This window comes from Neoarius graeffei, chromosome 18 (assembly GCF_027579695.1).
Source record: "Neoarius graeffei isolate fNeoGra1 chromosome 18, fNeoGra1.pri, whole genome shotgun sequence".
Taxonomy (NCBI): domain Eukaryota; kingdom Metazoa; phylum Chordata; class Actinopteri; order Siluriformes; family Ariidae; genus Neoarius; species Neoarius graeffei.
In genome coordinates this window covers 11,255,001-11,275,463 of record NC_083586.1, presented here as the reverse complement: position 1 = coordinate 11,275,463, position 20,463 = coordinate 11,255,001, and positions in this window count along the sequence as shown.

Sequence of the window (20,463 nt, the reverse complement as noted above, 5' to 3'; positions counted from 1 at the left end):
GAAGACGTGAGCAGTAAGTGAATGCCTTTAGAGTATAATAGATAACAGCTACTAAAACACAACTCAGAGTGCGCATACTCTCGGTATCACTGAAGTGGTGTCTTCTTCTTTTCTGCTTCTTTTTCCTTTCCTATTTTATATATCTGTTTTATATGATCTGCTATAACTGAAAAGACAACTGCTAAGCGTTCTGAAGTGTTTATTAGAAGTTTCCATTACACCATATTGTAAACTAATGCATATGTTTTCACTTGATTTATCAGAATGTCCTAGCAATCTTTACAAGGACGATGATGTCGATTGAGCTCCTACACTGATGTCAATTGGGCTCCTACTTGGGCTCCATTCCTCCATACAGAACAGCTTCAACTCTGGGATGTTGGTGGGTTTCCTCACATGAACTGCTCACTTAAGGTCCTTCCACAACATTTCAATTGGATTAAGGTCAAGACTTTGACTTGGCCATTCCAAAACATTAACTTTATTCTTATTTAACCATTCTTTGATAGAATGACTTGTGTGCTTAGAGTCATTGTCTTGCTGCATGACCCACCTTCTCTTGAGATTCAGTTTATGGAGAGATGTCCTGAAATTTTCCTTTAGAATTTGCTGGTATAATTCAGAATTCATTGTTTCATCAATGATGGCAAGCCATCCTGGCCCAGATGCAGCAAAACAGGCTCAAACCTACCACCACCATGTTTCACAGATGGGATAAGGTTCTTATGCTGGAATGGAGTGTTTTCCTTTCTCCAAATGTAACGCTTCTCTTTTAGACCAAAAGTTCTATTTTGGTCTCATCCATCCACAAACTATTTTTCCAATAGCCTTCTGGCTTATCCATGTGATCTTTAGCAAACTTCAGATGAGCAGCAATGTTCTTTTTAGAGAGCAGTGGCTTTCTCCTTGCAACCCTGCCATGCACACCATTGTTGTTCAGTGTTCTCCTGATGGTGGACTCATGAACATTAGCCAATGTGAGAGAGGCCTTCAGTTGCTTAGAAGTTACCCTGGGATCCTTTGTGACCTTGCCAACTATTACACAGCTTGCTTTTGGAGTGATATTTGTTGGTCAACCACTCCTGGGGAGGGTAACAATGATCTTGAATTTCCTCCATTTGTACACAATCTGTCTGACTGACTGTCTGACTGATTGGTGGAGTCCAAACTCTTTAGAGATGGTTTTGTAACCTTTTCCAGCCTGATGAGCATCAACAACACTTTTTCTGAGGTCCTCAGAAATCTCCTTTGTTCTTGCCATGATACACTTTCACAAACATGTGTTGTGAAGATCAGACTTTGATAGGTCCCTGTTCTTTAAATAAAACAGGGTGCCCACTCACACCTGATTGTCATCCCATTGATTGAAAACACCTGACTCTAATTTCACCTTCAAATTAGCTGCTAATCCTAGAGGTTCACATACTTTTGCCACTCACAGATATGTAATATTGGATCATTTTCCTCAATAAATAAATGACCAAGTATAATACTTTTGTCTCATTTGTTTAACTGGGTTTTCTTTATCTACTTTTAGGACTTGTGTGAAAATCTGATGATCTTTTAGGTCATATTTATGCAGAAATATAGAAAATTGTAAAGGGTTCACAAACTTTCAAGCACCGTGTACCAGATAGTAAAAGCGAAAGTTCACATACTTTTGCAACTCACTGATATGTAATAGTGGATCATTTTCATCAATAAACAAACAAAACAAATAAGTACAATATTTTTGTCTTGTTTGTTTAACTGGGTTCTTTTTATCTACTTTCAGGACTTGTGTGAAAATCTGATGATGCTTTAGGTCACATTTATGCTGAAATACTGAAAATTCTAAAGGGTTCACAAACTTTCAAGCACCACTGTAGAAAATGAATGGTCACCTGTTTCTTTGTCACTTGTGAGTGTGCCTGTAAAGTTAGGTTGTCTGGGTTTTATATGACTTTGTGAAGCAGTCATTAGCGTTTGGAAAACACTATTCAGCAAAATTAAATAAATACATAAATATGTTTACCGTTATTCATCACTCACCCTTACAGCAAGGTAGGAGTGGTGTGCAATGGGGAATAATGTCTTTAATTACTGACTCAAAGAGGCCACCTTTGTTCATGCAATGTATTACTGCTATTTGGATGTGGTCCCAGCAGACTTGTCTCGCTGCTGACATGTACCAATTTTTCTTCATCAATATAAGTGTTTAAATAGCCATCAGAATCAATTTATTCCTCATGTCCAGAGAAAGTGAGTCACTTGCACAGCCATGTCACATTCAGTTGACTGCAATTCAACATTACTTGTTTAGCACTTTTAACAACAGACATTATCCCAAAGCAACTTTACAGAAATCCAGATAGAGCTGTAGATTTGTATCCCTAATGATAAGCCAGAGGCAATAGTGGTGAGGCAAAACTCCCTGAGATGACATGCGGAAGAAACCTTGATTGATATAGTATATTGCAAAAGTATTCATCCCCCTTGGTGTTTGTCCTGTTTTGTTGCATTCCAAGATGGAATTAAAATGGATTTTTGGGGGGTTAGCACCATTTGATTTACACAACATGCCTACCACTTTAAAGGTGCAATGTTTTTTTTGTTGTTGTTGTTTGTTTGTTTTTAATCATGACAAAAGCAATAATTAAGATGAAAGAAGATAAATCTGGAGTGTGCATACCGGTAGGTATTCACCATCTTTTGTATGAAACCCCTAAATAAGAGCTGGTCCAACAAATTAACTTCATAAGTCACATAATTAGTTAATTAAAATCCACCTGTGTGCAATGAAAATGTCACAAGATCTGTCATATGATGTCTGTATAAATCAACCTGTTCTGGAAGGACCCTGACTCTGCTACACTACTAAGCAAGCAACATGAAAACCAAGGAGCACTCCAAACATGTCAAAGTTGTGAAGAAGTATAGATCAGGGTTGGGTTATAAAAAATATCCCAAACTTTGATTATCCCACAGAGCACCATTAAATCCATTATAGCAAAATGGAAAGAATATGTCACCACTACAAACCTGACAAGAGAAGGCTGCTCAGCAAAACTCACAGACCAGACAAGGAGGGCATCAATCAGAGATGCAACAAAGACACCAAATTAGGAAATTCCATATGTGGTGCAAACCCAATACCCTGAGAACACCATTCTTACAGGGAAGCATGGTGGTGGCAGCATCATGCTGTGGGAGCATTTTTCATCTGCAGGGACAGGAAAGCTGGTCAGGACTAAAGGAAAAATGTATGGCACTAAATACAGGGCAATTCTTAAGGAAAACCTGTTTGAGTCGGCCAGAGGTTTGAGACTGGGATGAAGTTTCACGTTCCAGCAGGATAATGACCCTAAGCATACAGCTAAAGCTACACTGGAGTGGTTTAAAGGGAAACATTTAAATGTCTTGGAATGGCCTAATCAAAGCCCAGACCTCAATCCAATTGAGAATCTGTGGCATAACTTGGAGATTGCTGCACACCAACACAACCCATCTAACTTGAAGGAGTTGGAGCAGATTTGCCTTGAGGAATGGGCAAAAATCCCAGTGGCTAGATGTGCTAAGCTAATAGAGATATACCCCAAGAGATTTGCAGCTGTCATTGTAGCAAAAGTTGACTCTACAAAGTATTGACTTTGGGGGTGAATACCTATGCATACTCCAGATTTCTGTTTTTTTTTTAAATCTTAATTATTGTTTGTGTCACAATAAAACAACAATTTTCACCTTTAAAGTGGTAGGCATCTTGTGTAAATCAAATGGTGCTCACCCCAAAAAAATCAATTTTAATTCCATCTTGTAATGTGACAAAACAGGACAAACATTAAGGAGGATGAATACTTTTGCAAGACACTGTATATCATGAGCCATTCTCTTCTGGGTGACACCATATAGTAGGATTATAGATCATTAGAGCATACAGCAAGCAGGACTGATTGTGCTGAAAGGATACTGATGAACATCAGCATGAGCAGATTGTGATCAAGTCCTTGGATAATCATGGTCCATCTTATGTACAAAGCTACAGTATCCATCTTAGATTATCCACTGAATCAAGTGTAAGATGTGGCATAATCTGTTTTTCATGAAGTGCAACTCTTTAAGGTATCTATACAAGACCATCAACAGCACCAGAAGGGTGACGCTCAATATGATGCTACCACCACCATGCTTCTCACTGGGAATGGTGTTCTCAGAATGCTGATGAACAATGTTGGGTTTCTGCCATATGTAGCACTTTCTGCCAAGGCAAAAAGTTCCATTGTTGTCACATCAAACCAGAGAACCTTTTTTTTTCCACATTTGCTGAGTCTCCAGCATCCATTTTAGTACACTCTAAATGAAATTGTATCTGACTTACAGCTCCTGACTGCATAAAACCCAGCTTTGTAGAGTATCTGTGCTATGATTGTCCTGTAACTGGCTTCTCCTACTGAGCTGTGGATCTGTTCAGCTCTGTCAGATTTACCTTTGTCCTCTTGGTCGCTTCTTTGACTAATCCTGAATTTACCCAGTCATGACTTTTATTGAACAGCCTCTAGTCGTGGTTGTGCCATTGAAAAGTGATCCATGGGATGTTCATATTTGATATATTTCCAGAAATTTGTCCTGTACTTGTTTTGATAGCTCCTTGATCTTTAATGATGCTGTTTTTTCAGTATGTTTTCGAAAGGGGGAAAAAAATCCTGGGGTCTTCCAGGAACAGATGCATTTATATTGAGACCATGTGACACTGTAATTTCACACATGTCAACTCTATTCATCTAACAGTGTGGGCTTTGGCTGGGCAAATGGCTGCACCAGAACTAATTTAGAGATTTCATAGCAATCATATCCTTTTTGCAAACATAAACTTATTCTCATCCACTTGAATATGATGAACTATTTTGTGTAGATTCATGGTATATAATCTCAATGAAGTCCATTTCAGTTCCAAGTTGGAACACAACAGAAGTTCAAGGGGTTGAATACTTATGCAAGGCACTGTATGTCTGTCTGACATTTTTAGTCCTGAATGCATCCTGTATTACAGAGCACATTATTTTCTTGGCTTGTCCTTGCACATTCTCTCTGTAGCAAGTGTGTGATGTCTCGACATTTTTTTGTCTCCCCTTCACTCAGCTGCCGGTCGGCACTCTAATCTCTCTGCCCATCTGTCACTGTGCCATCTGCGAGTATCTGGTGCTGAGCACCACACCGCTTCCAGATCACATTTGTAGTGTGTGAATTGTCATTCCCATTCCTGCTGTTTGTGCCTCAGTGGCGTACAACAGCTGGGTCCCACTGACATGGCAGAAATGTAATTCATGTCCCCTAACTCTAATATAGGGTGCAAAAGTCTGAGTGCACCAGTGAGAAGTGTTTTTAGTTCTCATTAGTTATCAAAGATAAATATTATAATCAAATTAACATTACACTGTATTTCCTTGCAATTTTTTTTTTTAAATTCAGGCAGTACCATATGTTGCTTCTCCACACAGTGTTAAATGTTAATCAGATACTTCAGCAGGTGTTGATTTATGATAATTGATTTCAATGGCATCAAGGTTCATTGGTGTAGATGCGAGCTCCTGGAATGACAAAACAATGACTCTCCCACTCCATCCCAATAATTATCACAATATTTACACTGTATTGTGGAACTTATTGTAAATATATATTGCCTACATTAGATTCAATTGTATTTAGGCAAAATGAACAGTGCTCATGCACGAGTGACAATGTGAACTCACCATGGCATGTGGCTGGAGTTCTTGCACACATTCAGGTATTTGCATCCCTTATTGGCACAGAGCTGGGGTTGAAATCATAACCCAGGTTGCCATGTCTCAGCATAACTACTGTCTTCAAAACGAATCAGAAACTAGCCCAAAATATTCTGGTATTGGAAGAGGGAGACAAACTTTTCTTTGTTTTCCCAGTCCTTGAATTCACGATGGTGGGCACTTTTTTTTTTTTTTATTTACAATAAAACATACAAAGCTATATTTGTCAGCACCTAATATGGACACAACAAAATCCACCAATCTTTACAATATAACTTATAGGCAAAATGGTTCTGTACATCATACATACACTGTCATACATACTAGTGCATCTCAAAAAATTAGAATAGCATGAAAAAGTTCTTTTTTTATAATTTAATTCAAAAAGGTAAACTTTCATATATTCTATATTCATTAAATGTAAAGTGAAATATTTAAAGCCTTTTTTTGTTTTAATTTTGATGATTATGGCTTATAGCTCATGAAAATCAGAAATCTCGTATCTCAAATTATTAGAATATTCCCTAAGATCAATCAAAAAAAGGATTTACAATACAGAAATGTCCAACTTCTGAAAAGTATATTCATTTATACACTCAATACTTGGTTGGGGCTCCTTTACCATGAATTACTGTATCAATGCGGTGTGGCATGGAGGTGATCAGTCTGTGGCACTGCTGAGGTGTTATTAAAGCCCAGGTTGCTTTGATAGTGGCCTTCAGCGTATCTGTATTTTTGGGTCGGGTGTTTCTCATCTTCCTCTTGACAATACCCCATAGATTCTCTATGGGGTTCAGGTCAGGCAAGTTGGCTGGCCAATCAAACACAGTAATACCAAATGGTTTGCTGACCATGATAGTAGTTTTGGCACTGTGGGTAGGTGCTAAGTCTTGCTCGAAAAGGAAATCAGCATCTCCAAAAAGCTCGTCAGCAGATGGAAGCATGAAGTGCTCTAAAATCTCCTGGTAGATGGCTGTGTTGACTCTGGACTTGATAAAATACAGTGGACCAACACCAGCAGATGACATGGCACCCCAAATCATCACAGACTGTGGAAACTTCACACTGGGCTTCAAACACCTTGGATTCTGTGCCTCTCCACTCTTCCTCCAGACTCTAGAACCGTGATTTCCAAATTAAATGCAAAATGTACTTTCATCTGAAAAGAGGACTTTGGACCACTGAGCAACAGTCCATTTCTTTCTCTCCTTAGCCCAGATAAGACACTTCTGACATTGTCTCTGGCTCAGGAGTAGCTTGATATTAGGAATGCGAAAGTTGTATCCCCTTTCTTGAAGATGTCTGTTCGTGATGGGTCTTGATACACTGACACCAGCCTCAGTCCACTCCTTGTGAAGCTCTCCCAAGTTCTTGAATCAACTTTTCTTGACAATCCTCTCAAGACTGCAGCCATCCCTGTTGCTTGTGCACCTTTTCCAGCCACCCTTTTCAGCAATGACCTTTTGTGGCTTACCCTCCTTGTGGAGGGCATCAGTGATCATCTTCTGGACAACAGTCAAGTCAGCAGCCTTCCCCATGATTGTGGTTGTGTGTACTGAACTAGACCGAGAGATACACTGTGTTCATACTGTTTTACTCAAACTCGAAATGAAATATTCTAATATTTTGAGATTTTTTTTTATGTTTTTGTACTGTATGCCATACTGATTAAAATTAAAATAGAAAAATGCTTGAAACATTTTAGTTTATGTGTAATGAGTCTATAATATATAACATTTTCACTTTCTTAAATAACTGATGGAAAATATTGAACTTTTTCACAATATTCTAATTTTTTGAGATGCACTAGTACACTTTGTTGGAAGAGGTTATGTTTTCTCCTCCATTTGTTTGTCTGTTCCCATCATAACTCAAAAAGTAGTGAATGGATTTTGATGAAATTTGGAGGAAAGATGGGCCATGGGCCAAGGAACAATTGAATAGACTGTGGGTGGTAAAAGAGAGCAACTGGACTTGCTTGAAGATTCTTGAAGATGTTTCACTTCTCATCCGAAAGGCTTCTTCAGTTCTGTCTGACTAATAGGGAGTATCAGGTATTTATCTTCTCATGGATGAAAAGCAATCCTAAGGTGTCGTAGAGTCATCCTGTTGGTGTGGGTCACTGGGGGCTGGGTGTGTATGGCCTAGAGAGTAGTTGGGATGATCAACTGAATGCACACCAAAACTGAAAACAGCTGGGTTTTGGTGTGCATTCAGTTGTCTAGGAAGTGTGCTAAGGACTGCATTGTAGGTGGCTGAAAAATGATGTCTTAGACCACCACCTCTGTTCAGTGATGGCCATTCCAGGTTGACAGAAATGGCTTCTTTAACTCCTCGCTCATACCAACGATCCTCTCTGGCTAAAATGTGTACGTTGCAATCCTGAAATGAGTGTCCTTTGTTGTTAAGATGAACATAGACAGCAGAGTCTTGGCCTGAGGAATATCCCAACTGGGCGGGTATCCCAACTGGGCTTTTTTCAAGAGCAGAAAAAGGAACATAACGGACAAGGAAGATAACAGGAACAAACGCAAGAATACTGTCATTCCCTACATTTCTGGTCTATCTGAGAAACTCAGGAGGGTCTTCTACAAACACACCATTCCGATACATTTCAGACCCAGTAACACCCCGAAGCAGAAACTGGTCCACCCTAAGGACAGAATAGCCAGACACAAACAGGACAACGTAATGTATGCAATTCAGTGCAGCAAGGAATGCACGGACTCATATATTGGGGAAACAAAACAACTGCTTCACAGGCGCATGACTCAACAAAGGAGAGCCAGTTCCTCAGGCCAGGACTCTGCTGTCTATTTTCATCTTAACAACAAAGGACACTCATTTCAGGATTACAACATGCACATTTTAGCCAGAGAGGATCATTGGTATGAACGAGAAGTTAAAGAAGCCATTTTTGTCAACCTGGAACGGCCATCAATGAACAGAGGTGGTGGTCTAAGACATCATTTATCAGCCACCTACAATGCAGTCCTTAGCACACTTCCCAGACAACTGAATGCACACCAAAACCCAGCTGTTCTCAGTGACTCACAAGAGGACAGAGAGAACCAACTATCCATTGATCATCCCAATGACTCTCTAGGCCATTCACATCCAGCCCCCAGTGACCCACACCAACAGGATGGCTCAACGACACCTTAGGATTGCTTTTCATCCATGAGAGGATAAATACCTGATACTCCCTATTAGTCAGACAGAACTGAAGAATCCTTTTGGATGAGAGGTGAAACGTCTTCAAGAATCTTCAAGCAAGTCCAGTTGCTCTCTTTTACCACCCACAGTTTACTATGACCTGGATGACTGAGAATCTTCACAGACAACAATTGAATAGATTTTGATGCAAATCCAGATATGTATGCAGAGCCAGGATTTATTTATTGTTTTATTATTATTGTTGTTGTTGTTCCCATTGTAACTCAAAAAGTAGTGAACAGATTTTGATGAAATTTTAAGGAAAGCTGAGTCATGGGCCAAGGAACAAATGATTAGATTTTGATGCAAATGTGAATATATGGCTTGGCAGAGGTATGCAGTCTACTGAGTGCCCTTCGAGTTAGATTTGTATTTGCTTGAAAAACATCTTGGCAGTTCCAGACTAGTTATAACAACCAGAATCAGAAACACTTTTATTGCCAGGTATGTGGACACACATGAGGAATTTGACTCCGGTTTCACTTAGCTCTCATAGTACAAACACAGATAAAAAGCGTATACACAAAACAAACAAACAAACAAACAAAAAAAGGTGCAATAGGTGCATAGTGCAAACTCATCTCATCTCATTATCTCTGGCCGTTTTATCCTTCTACAGGGTCGCAGGCAAGCTGGAGCCTATCCCAGCTGACTACGGGCGAAAGGCGGGGTACACCCTGGACAAGTCGCCAGGTCATCACAGGGCTATAGTGCAAACTAATCCAGGTAAGTCAAGTATGAAATAGATAAATAAATATAAAGTATACAGTGTGCACAGAATGACGGTATGAGTGTGCAGATATTTTACACGTGATATTACTGATATATGAATCTGGATTTTAGCTGCTCATCACAGAAAGGATTTTCCCTTTTGGTGCAATATGGTGCATAGTGCAAAGATGAAATAGTAAATATAAATAAGTATAAATATAATATAAGTAACAGTGAGCACAGAATGACAGTATGAGTGTGCAGATATTTTGCAAGTGATGTTACTGATATATGAATCCGGATTTTAGCTGTTCAACTACCAAGAATATTACCTTTGGACTTTGCAACCTCGACCTGCAACCTTGTTAAAAACTAGCCCAATTTTTGTTACTATGTCAACCCTGTTTATATATCTTTCTATGGGTGTGGAGATGAGTGAGATTAAGAGAGAGAACAAACTACTGACAAGTTACCAAAATCATTTATCATTCAGACACACATTATTATTTCACAATTATTCATCGAAAATGAAGTGAATATGAGTGAATAATAACTGAGACGAAGTTGAGGTTATTATTCACTGATATTCACTGAGCCTGAGGTGGATTTAAAAAAAAAATGTATATAAATAATAATATTTTCATTCAAACTTCAAAAGCAGCATGCAAATATAATGTGCACAGACTTGTCACTTATCTATGCTGACTCACATAAAACAAATCATATTACATAAAATAAATCACAATTCCACCTTTCCTTTGAATAGTTTCAGATCAAAATTCATAACATCTTTAGTGCTTTTAGGAACAGCATTTTCTTTCATAATTTGTAATTCTTCCTCACTTACGGTGACGAAGCGTTTGGCCATCATTTTGTTGAGTCACTTGAGATGATTATCGAAAAATAGTCCAAATTTCTCAACGAATCAGCATGCAAAATTTTCTATAATCACCCCTATATTTATACTCAAAGTTATTAAGTGTTATGCCAGTCCAGTGAGAAAAAAAAATAGCTACAGTAAATGGAAAATAGCAAATCGGACATGTTTGAGCAACAGGAGGGTTAATAATAATAATAATAATAATAATAATAATAACTTGTCCAGGGTGTACCCCACCTCTTGCCCACAGTCAGCTGGGATAGGCTCCAGCTTGCCTGTGACCCTACACAGGATAAGCGGTCATGGATAATGGATGGATGGATAACAACAACAACAATAATAATAATAATAATAATAATAATACACTGTCAGAAGTTTATGAGACATCTTTGATTGCAATAGCACTTACTCCTCTCAACTCATGATAAACAAATTCACAAATTCTTCACCAGGTGCATTTTAATTTTTTTTTTAGTTTATTATATACAGTGTGTGTGTGTGTGTGTGTATATATATATATATATATATATATATATATATATATATATATATATATAAAAATCTCCTTCTCACCCCCCGGGGGGGGGGGGGTGGGGTGGGGGGGGTGGTATCCATGTCATCCTCAAGCTCGGGTCCTCTACCAGAGGCCTGGGAGTTTGAGGGTTCTGCGCAGTATCTTCGATGTTCCTAGGACTGCGCTCTTCTGGACTGAGGCTTCAGATGTTGTTCCTGGGATTTGCTGGAGCCACTCTCCCAGTTTGGGGGTTACTGCCCCAAGTGCCCCCACTACCACGGGGACCACGCAACCCTTGACCTTCCACATCCGTTCCAGCTGCTCTTTCAACCCTTGATACTTCTCAAGTTTCTCATGTTCCTTCTTCCTGATGTTGGCGTCAGCTGGGATCGCCACATCTATCACCACCACCCTCTTCTGCTCTTTGTCCATCACCACTATGTCCGGTTGGTTAGCCAGGATCTGTTTGTCAGTCTGGAAGCTGAAGTCCCACAGAACCTTGGCCCTGTTGTTCTCAGCCACCTTCTGTGGTATGGCCCATTGGGACTTGGGTACTTCTATTCCATACTGGTTGCAGATGTTCCTGTATACTATCCCAGCCACTTGGTTGTGCCTCTCCATGTACGCTGATCCAGCTAGTATCTTACACCCTGCTACTATGTGCTGGACTGTTTCAGGGGCTTCTTTGCACAGTCTGCATCTTGGGTCTGATCTACTCTGGTAGATCCTGGCCTCTATGGCTCTTGTGCTTATGGCCTGTTCTTGTGCTGCCATGATTAGTGCCTCTGTGCTGTCTGTCAGTCCTGCATTATCCAGCCACTGGTAGGATTTCTTGATATCAGCCACTTCCTCTATCTGACGGTGGTACATACCATGTAGGGGTTTGTCTCTCCAGGTTGTCTGTTCCTCCTCCTCCTCTGCACTCTCATCAGGGTTCTGCTGCCTGAGACATTCACTTAGCAGTTCATCCTTTGGGGCCATCTTTCTGATGTATTCTCGGATTTTCGATGTTTCATCCTGGACCGTGGTCTTGATGCTCACTAGCCCTCGGCCTCCCTCTTTCCGCTTAGTGTATAGTCTCAGGGCGCTGGACTTGGGGTGGAACCCTCCATGCATGGTGAGGAGCTTTCTAGTCTTGATATCTGTGGCTTCTATCTCCTCCTTTGGCCAGTTTATGATGCCAGCGGGGTATCTGATGACTGGTAGTGCGTACATGTTGATGGCTCGGACCTTGTTCTTACCATTCAGCTGACTTTTCAGGACCTGCCTTACTCTCTGGAGGTATTTGGCTGTGGTTGACTTCCTTGTGGCTTCTTCATGGTTTCCATTAGCCTGTGGGATGCCAAGGTACTTGTAGCTGTCTTGGATATCACCTATGTTGCCCTCTGGTAGGTCAATCCCCTCAGTCCGGATCATCTTGCCTCTCTTTGAGACCATCCGGCCACACTTGTCCAATCCGAATGACATCCCTATGTCATCGCTGTAGATCCGGGTGGTGTGGATCAGCGAGTCTATTTCTCGCTCGTTCCTGGCATACAGCTTGATGTCATCCATGTAGAGCAGGTGGCTGATTGTTGCCCCACTACGGAATCGGTACCCATAGCCGCTCTTCGTGATGATCTGACTGAGGGGGTTCAGGCCTATGCAGAACAGCAGTGGTGATAGCGCATCTCCTTGGTATATGCCGCACTTGATGTTGACTTGGGCAATGGGTTTTGAGTTGGCCTCTAGGGTTGTCTTCCACATTTCCATTGAGTTCTGGATGAAGGTCCTTAGGTTCCTGTTGATCTTATACAGTTCCAGACATTCCAGTATCCATGTGTGTGGCATTGAGTCGTAGGCTTTCTTGTAGTCAATCCAGGCAGTGCACAGGTTGGTCTGTCTCTTCTTACAGTCTCGGGCGACTGTTCTATCAACCAGTAGCTGGTGCTTGGCTCCTCTGGTGTTACTGCCAATCCCTTTCTGTGCCTCGCTCATGTATTGAGCCACATGCTTACTCATTTTTGCCGCAATGATGCCTGACAGGGCCTTCCATGTTGTGCAGAGACAGGTAATTGGCTGGTAGTTGGATGGGATGGGTCCCTTCTGGGGGTCCTTCATGATTAGGACTGTCCTGCCTTGGGTTAGCCATTCTGGGTGGGTTCCATCCCTCAGCAGCTGGTTCATCTGTGCTGCTAGGCGTTCATGGAGTGCAGTTAGCTTCTTCAGCCAGTATGTATGGATCATATCGGGGCCTGGTGCTGTCCAGCTCTTCATCTTTGACACTCTTTCTTGGATGTCTGCCATTGAGATGGTTACTGGTTCTTGTTCTGGGAGGTTGCTGTGGTCAGCTCTTAGGTCCACTAACCATTGGGCATCGGTGTTGTGTGATGCCGTTCTTTCCCATATGTCTTTCCAGTATTTTTCCACCTCAGCTCTTGGTGGGTCTGACCGGTTGTTGTTCCCCTGCCACTGAGAGTACACCTTGGCTGGTTCAGTGGAGAATAGCTTGTTTATTCTCCTGGCCTCTCCCTCCTTGGTGTATCTCCTCAACCGGGTGGCCAGAGCTGTTAGTCGCTGTTTGGCAGTTTCGAGTGCCTCTGGTATGGAGAGTGAGTTGTACTTCCTGGGTGCCCCTTTATTCACCATGTTCCCTTTCTGTAGTTCAGCTAGCTGGCTAACTTCTCTCCTTGCTGCCTTTATCTTGGCCTCTAATCGTCTCTTCCATGGTGGATACTGTTTGTTATGTCCCGAGCCCACCTTGTGTCCAAGCATCTCCATGATTACTGTTGCTGTACTGTGTATCAGCTTGTTGGTCTCAGTGATGGTTCTTGTGGAGATTGTCTTCAGAGCAGCATTCACATCTACTAGTAGATCTTCTGAAGGTACTTGGCAACTCAGCTTCGGTATTCGTCGGGGGCTCCAGGTTTCCAGTTGGGTCACGATCTTCCTTCTCAGGAAGCAGCTCTTGTGTTGAGGCTGTTAGGTGTTGGGGCTTGGTACCCAATCTCTGGTTGTGGGGATGATGACATCTCATGACATAGTAGCTGGCTCCCCCTTGCCGTAGCATCGTTGTTGTATTTCATTAATCTCTAGTTGTGATAGTAGATTTCGATTACGGATGTTGGAACACTGGGCTAATAGCTGTTTCTTTGTTAGCCTTGATTGTGGGTTTCGAAGTATCCAATGGTCCCACATTCGCTGCATGTATCCCCTCTCTCTGGGACTGCTTGTATAGTAGCATTCCAGCAACTCCGTATTTTCTGTCTCCGTATTTTCTGCAAACTGATGAGAAATGGGCTACTGGAACAAGACATTGATGCGTCCATCAATGTCTTGTTCCAGTAGCCCATTTCTCATCAGTTTGCCCTGGTTCCCTAGCAACTGACACAGACCTTGTTGACCCGGGCGACGTCTGAGCCAGTATGTCCCTATCAGTTATGTCTTCACTCATTCCTGAGGTAGGCCGATATATCATGAGGGGTCTTGCCTAAGGACCCTTACTGGATGATGTTTTGCCCCAACCGGGATTCGAACCCCGATCTCCTACGTCGTAGTCAGTGAGCATTACCACTGTACTATCCAGCTGATATATATATATAGTATATAACAGCAAAACACAGCTGAAATTTGCCCAGTAAAACCCCTTTAAATCAGATTTAGTTTTAGGCAGATTCAAATAAAATAGCTTTATTCAAAAATAGCTGAAGTTCTATCCTGAACAAATCCTTATTTCATAAAAACAAATCTGAAACAAATGAACTGAGCCTAAATGAATCAAATCATATCCATTTTACTGGAACCAGGTTTAAGATGGGGAATGATACATTTAACATCCAAGTGTCTGTCCATATCTCCACATCCAGGTCAGGTAGGATTCCAACATATCAACATCCATCAAAATTATATTGCATTATATTTCTCACTATTTGAAAGTAATCATGAAATTATCATAAAACTAATAACCTTATTCCATATCTGAACCAGCACAAACATTTTGCTTTTCCTCACAGCATGTGATTATGGTGAATCTAAGAAATATGCTCTAATATTTGATATATAGTTCATTTTACCTACAATCTAACCACTAAAACCTGAACTGCACTTCCACCAGCCTGGAAATTCACTCAAGTCCACTCTAGTGAGTCAGAAGCACAGAGTCAGAGTCTATTTTTGCCATGACTTTTGACCTCTTGTGAAGTTCACAATCGGTGGTTGATGAGCCGTTGCTTCCTGCTGCTTTCTGTCACTCAGGTGCTGATAAAGGTGTGGAGAGACAGAGGATAACACCTCTGTCCTTTTCCTTTGACCAGATGTGTGGGAATGTTTTCTATTTAAAAAAAATGAGAGAAAAAGGAAGAGAGAGAGAGAGAGAGAGAGAGAGAGATGGCTGCTTTACTCCTTCTTGCTTCAGGAAAGTGAAATTAAACCTCCCATATTCCTCCTGTTCCTGTGATAGTCCATCATTAAAAGCAGAATAATGCATCACAAGATCATTCTTTTCAAATGGACACAAAATACAAGCTAACTAATGACTCAGGCTAGTGATTTTTTTATTTTTTAACCTGATCATGTAACCATCAGGCTCCAGCTTGCCTGCGACCCTGTAGAACAGGATAAGCAGCTACAGATAGTGGATGGATGGATGGATGTAACCATCTTTTATATAGAGGTGCACTGACAATGAAACTGATACAGAACTATCAGGAACATCAACATTTACCTCAGTTGTGTTGGTAGATTACTGAGAAAAGATTCAGTATGGCTAAAATTACAACATATGCTTAGCATCAACAGCTAACCTAAATTTCTACAGTCGACTACTTATGCTATGTCTTGTGCGCTTCTGAAAACTTGTCATGAAACTAAAGTGTTGCACAAATGCTAACACTTCTATAAACAAGCATCAGATGCTAATAATGAACCGAGAAGTAAAAAGTATGCTAATACAACTAAATCCAATCACTGAATGATGCATCACCCATGTTTCCTGAAGAAGACTCAAAATCTGATGTTGGAAATAGTGGTAAAGCGTGATATTATCCTTCCTGTCCGTCCTAAAGGCATACTGAGCGATCATAGCGGACACTACAACCATGGAAATTATGTTAAACAATGACTACCACCTTTTTTTAATAGCTTGGCTCTGTAAGGACCTCTATAAGGATGCAATAGTGTGGCTAGCAAGCTAGCAAAAAAGTGTGAATTATTTAGCAAGGTTACCATCAGGTGGCCTAGTGTTTAACATGTCTGCCTCTCGACTGGGATATCATGACCTCTACTTGCAGTTGGGTCATACCAAAGGCCATCATAAAAATGGTGCCATCTGGCGAGACACATCACAATCCAGATGTGAGTAGGGAGTCAAACTCTCGTGGTTACCAGAGGGCCAGCCCCCCTACTGTAACCCTAGTTATGTAATAGGTGAGAGGCCAAGGGCTATAGAAACAGAGGCTGGTGCCGCCCAATGCACCTTCAGGGCCTGGTTGGTACTTGGATGGAAGACTGCCTGGGAAGACCAGGTCCTGGCATGGGAGGGACTTTGACTTAGCAAGGTTAAAACTACAGAGTCTAAAGATCAAAAACAAAAAAATATTTTTGAAATTAGATAGAAAGTTCCAGAACTTCCAAAGGTGCTGAAAATGTGGGTGGAGTTACTACAGAGCAAAATCATTCATATCTGCTTTGTATGCTTGCATTTGATTGAAGAGTCATGAGTCTTTGTTTATTATTTTCACATTTTACAGTTACAGATTGCACAAAAGGTGATGGATCGCTGAGCAGAAGCTGCCACTTTCTCCTACTTTAATGTCTCTGTGGTGTCTGACAGCACAAAACCACGGTGATGAGTCCAAATCGAATCTGGGAGAGATGAGGATCTGTCCTCGGTGGAGATGAAAATACCCCGCTAATTCATACCAAGATTTATCTTTCAGCTCTCCAATCTGAGGCAAACAGCTGCGCCTTTGCTTCCGATGCCACCACTTCGCCAATTACTATCCCATTTATGAACGGTCACGTCCTCACAATGCACACATATTTTTTATAATTAGCAAACCCTGCTTAGCAGTTAGTAACAGCAAATCCAATGCAGATATGATGAAGTAACTGTTGTCGATGCAGGTTTTATTGTGGAACCATGCCCTAATATCAGTTAAAAACATCTTTTTTTTTGTTATTTTTGTTAGTGATGCTATTTGTTGTTTACACATTCAAGAAAAAAATATTGCCTTAAACCTACCTCTATCCCAGAGAAACCTCATCAGATTTTTTTCCTCACAGTTACATGAACTTAGCCAAATGCTTACTTTACACTTGCTTTAGTTATTTTTTCCCCTTTGAGTTATAATTAGCTTAATTAAGCTAAAGTTTTCCTTCACAACAATGTTAGAACAAGCTAACATTTTAACTCAGACATGTCTTAGCTTAAAACAATCTTAATAATCTTAGATAACATTTTTACCTCACAGTAATGCTAGCTTATAATAGAATTTTCCTTTATGTTAAGACTAGTGTACATTTTCCCTCATGATCTTAGCTAAGAACCTGCAATGTTTTGCCTAATAATGTAAGCTTGAGCGTCTTTTATTTTTATTTTAATTTTCTCATCTAAAGGTAAGGCTTTTCATACCACTTATATCATCTTAGGTAGCATTATTTAATTAACTTTCAGTTAAAATTAAAACCAACTGAAGCTAATTTTAGTTTCATCTCAATATAATCCTAACTAAAGGCAACCTTAATGCTAGTGTGTGCCCTTAAAAAAAAAAAAAAAAAACTTCAGACTAATTTGCACTAATATCACCTTCAGAAAAGAAAAAAAAGCTTAAACTATGAGTACCTTAAGATGAACAGTAACAGTAATGATAGTTAAATAAAACATTAGCTAAGTTGTAACATATTAATTCTATCTATCTTATGATATTTTATTCTTGACATTAAAACAAAACAGTTTAAGCATAATCTTCCCCCCCCCCATTACATGAAGTTAAAACTTCACCTCACAATAAGCTTAGCTGAAACCAACCTTCATATAAGCTTCGGGTACATTTTTATCTGACAGTAATGCTAGCACAGCTAAAGTAAAATTCCCTTTACATTAAAAACAGCTTAAGCTTGAAGAAATGTTTACCTCACATAAAGTTTTTCCTTGTATTAATATTACATTGAGCTAAAAGTTTACACACAGTAATTTGAGCTTCACTAAAGTTTTACTACACAATACTGCTAGCTTGAGATAACTTGAATCTCATCTCAAGGTAAAGGCTTTCCTAACAATAATGTTAGTTAGTTTTAGATGAGTCCTTTAATTTGTATTAAGTTAGCACTTTCCCTCCATGCTAAAATGTCACCTTACTTCAACTAAAAATTCCCTTTTATGCTAATCTGAGCTTCAGGTAAAATGTGACCTCATTCTTTTAATGGCTGCATGGCTGCAATGTGGGCTTGTTTATTCATCACCAATTAAAAAAAAATAAAATAAATAAATAAATAATAATAATAATACCCATGACTGTATTATTCATCTAAAACTTGTCTGTATTACCATTAGCATTCACTAAGGACTCTTTTAGCACTCAGCTATGTTGTGGAAATGAATGAATTTGCGATTTGTTATGGCATGAACTAAAATTATGCCCACTTTATTCCTTTCTTTGCTTCATAGAATCCATTTCAAATCCATATAAAACATGTTAATGAATAACAGGGGTCAGTGAGATAGCATGATATGCTAATGCCTTATGAATGTGTTTATCCTTCAATCTCCCTGACTAATTTTCAGATAGTGATGTGCTGAATCTGTTATCACGAGGGAGCGTGCTTTATCTGTAATTTCACCTAACGGCCATCTCACTACACTTTAAAAGGTAAATTAGCTGAACAGAGTTGAATTGCAATTAGCATGGAGTCACTTTAGCACTAATTTAAAAGAGGTCATAACTAGGTAAAAAAGAAAAAGGCCCAAATGTCTTTCTTAATTATTCAGGAGACTCAATCTGTTGCTTTGCCATCATCATAAGCCTGTGTCTATTTGCATTAAGAAGGGCTGTGTGAATTAAAGTTTGCTTTCAAACGTTTGCCTTAATGTTGACTCGGGAACCGTCCGGTCATCAGTTCAGCTTATATTCATTTAATCGTGCTGTAGTCTGTGCTAATTGGCAATATTCTGTTCCACTGACCCATGATAGGTCTTTTGAATTAATACCAAGATATGTGTACTATTTCTGCTGAAATCAAAATGTAAATTAGCAAAAATAGCATTAGACTGGCTATACAGTTCATTTCTCAGTGGTTAAATAACACCCCTGAATCAGTTTAACTAAGCCTGGGATAACAGAAGTGGAAAGGTTTAGGGTTTAGGTGGAGTCTGTGTGTATATATACAGTGGTGCTTGAAAGTTTGTGAACCCTTTAGAATTTTCTTTCTTTCTGCATAAATATGACCTAAAACATCATCAGATTTTCACACAAGTCCTAAAAGTAGATAAAGAGAACCCAGTTAAACAAATGAAACAAAAATATTATACTTGGTCATTTATTTATTGAGGAAAATGATCCAATATTACATATTTGTGAGTGGCAAAAGTATGTGAACCTTTGCTTTCAGTATCTGGTGTGACCCCCTTGTGCAGCAATAACAGCAACTAAATGTTTGCGGTAACTGTTGATCAGTCCTGCACACCGGCCTGGAGGAATTTTAGCCCATTCCTCCGTACAGAACAGCTTCAACTCTGGGATGTTGGTGGGTTTCCTCACATGAACTGCTCACTTCAGGTCCTTCCACAACATTTCCATTGGATTAAGGCCAGGACTTTGACTTGGCCATTCCAAAACATTCACTTTATTCTTCTTTAACCATTCTTTGGTAGAACAACTTGTGTGCTTAGGGTCGTTGTCTTGCTGCATGACCCACCTTCTCTTGAGATTCAGTTCATGGACAGATGTCCTGACACTTTCCTTTAGAATTCGCTGGTATAATTCAGAATTCATTGTTCCATCAATGATGGCAAGCCGTCCTGGCCCAGATGCAGCAAAACAGGTCCAAACCATGATACTACCACCACCATGTTTTGCAGATGGGATAAGGTTCTTATGCTGAAATGCAGTGTTTTCCTTTCTCCAAACATAATGCTTCTCATTTAAACCAAAAAGTTCTATTTTGGTCTCATCCGTCCACAAAACATTTTTCCAATAGTCTTCTGGCTTGTCCACGTGATCTTTAGCAAACTGCAGATGAGCAGCAATGTTCTTTTTGGAGAGCAGTGGCTTTCTCCTTGCAACCTTGCCATGCACACCATTGTTGTTCAGTGTTCTCCTGATGGTGGACTCATGAACATTAACATTAGCCAATGTGAGAGAGGCCTTCAGTTGCTTAGAAGTTACCCTGGGGTCCTTTGTGACCTT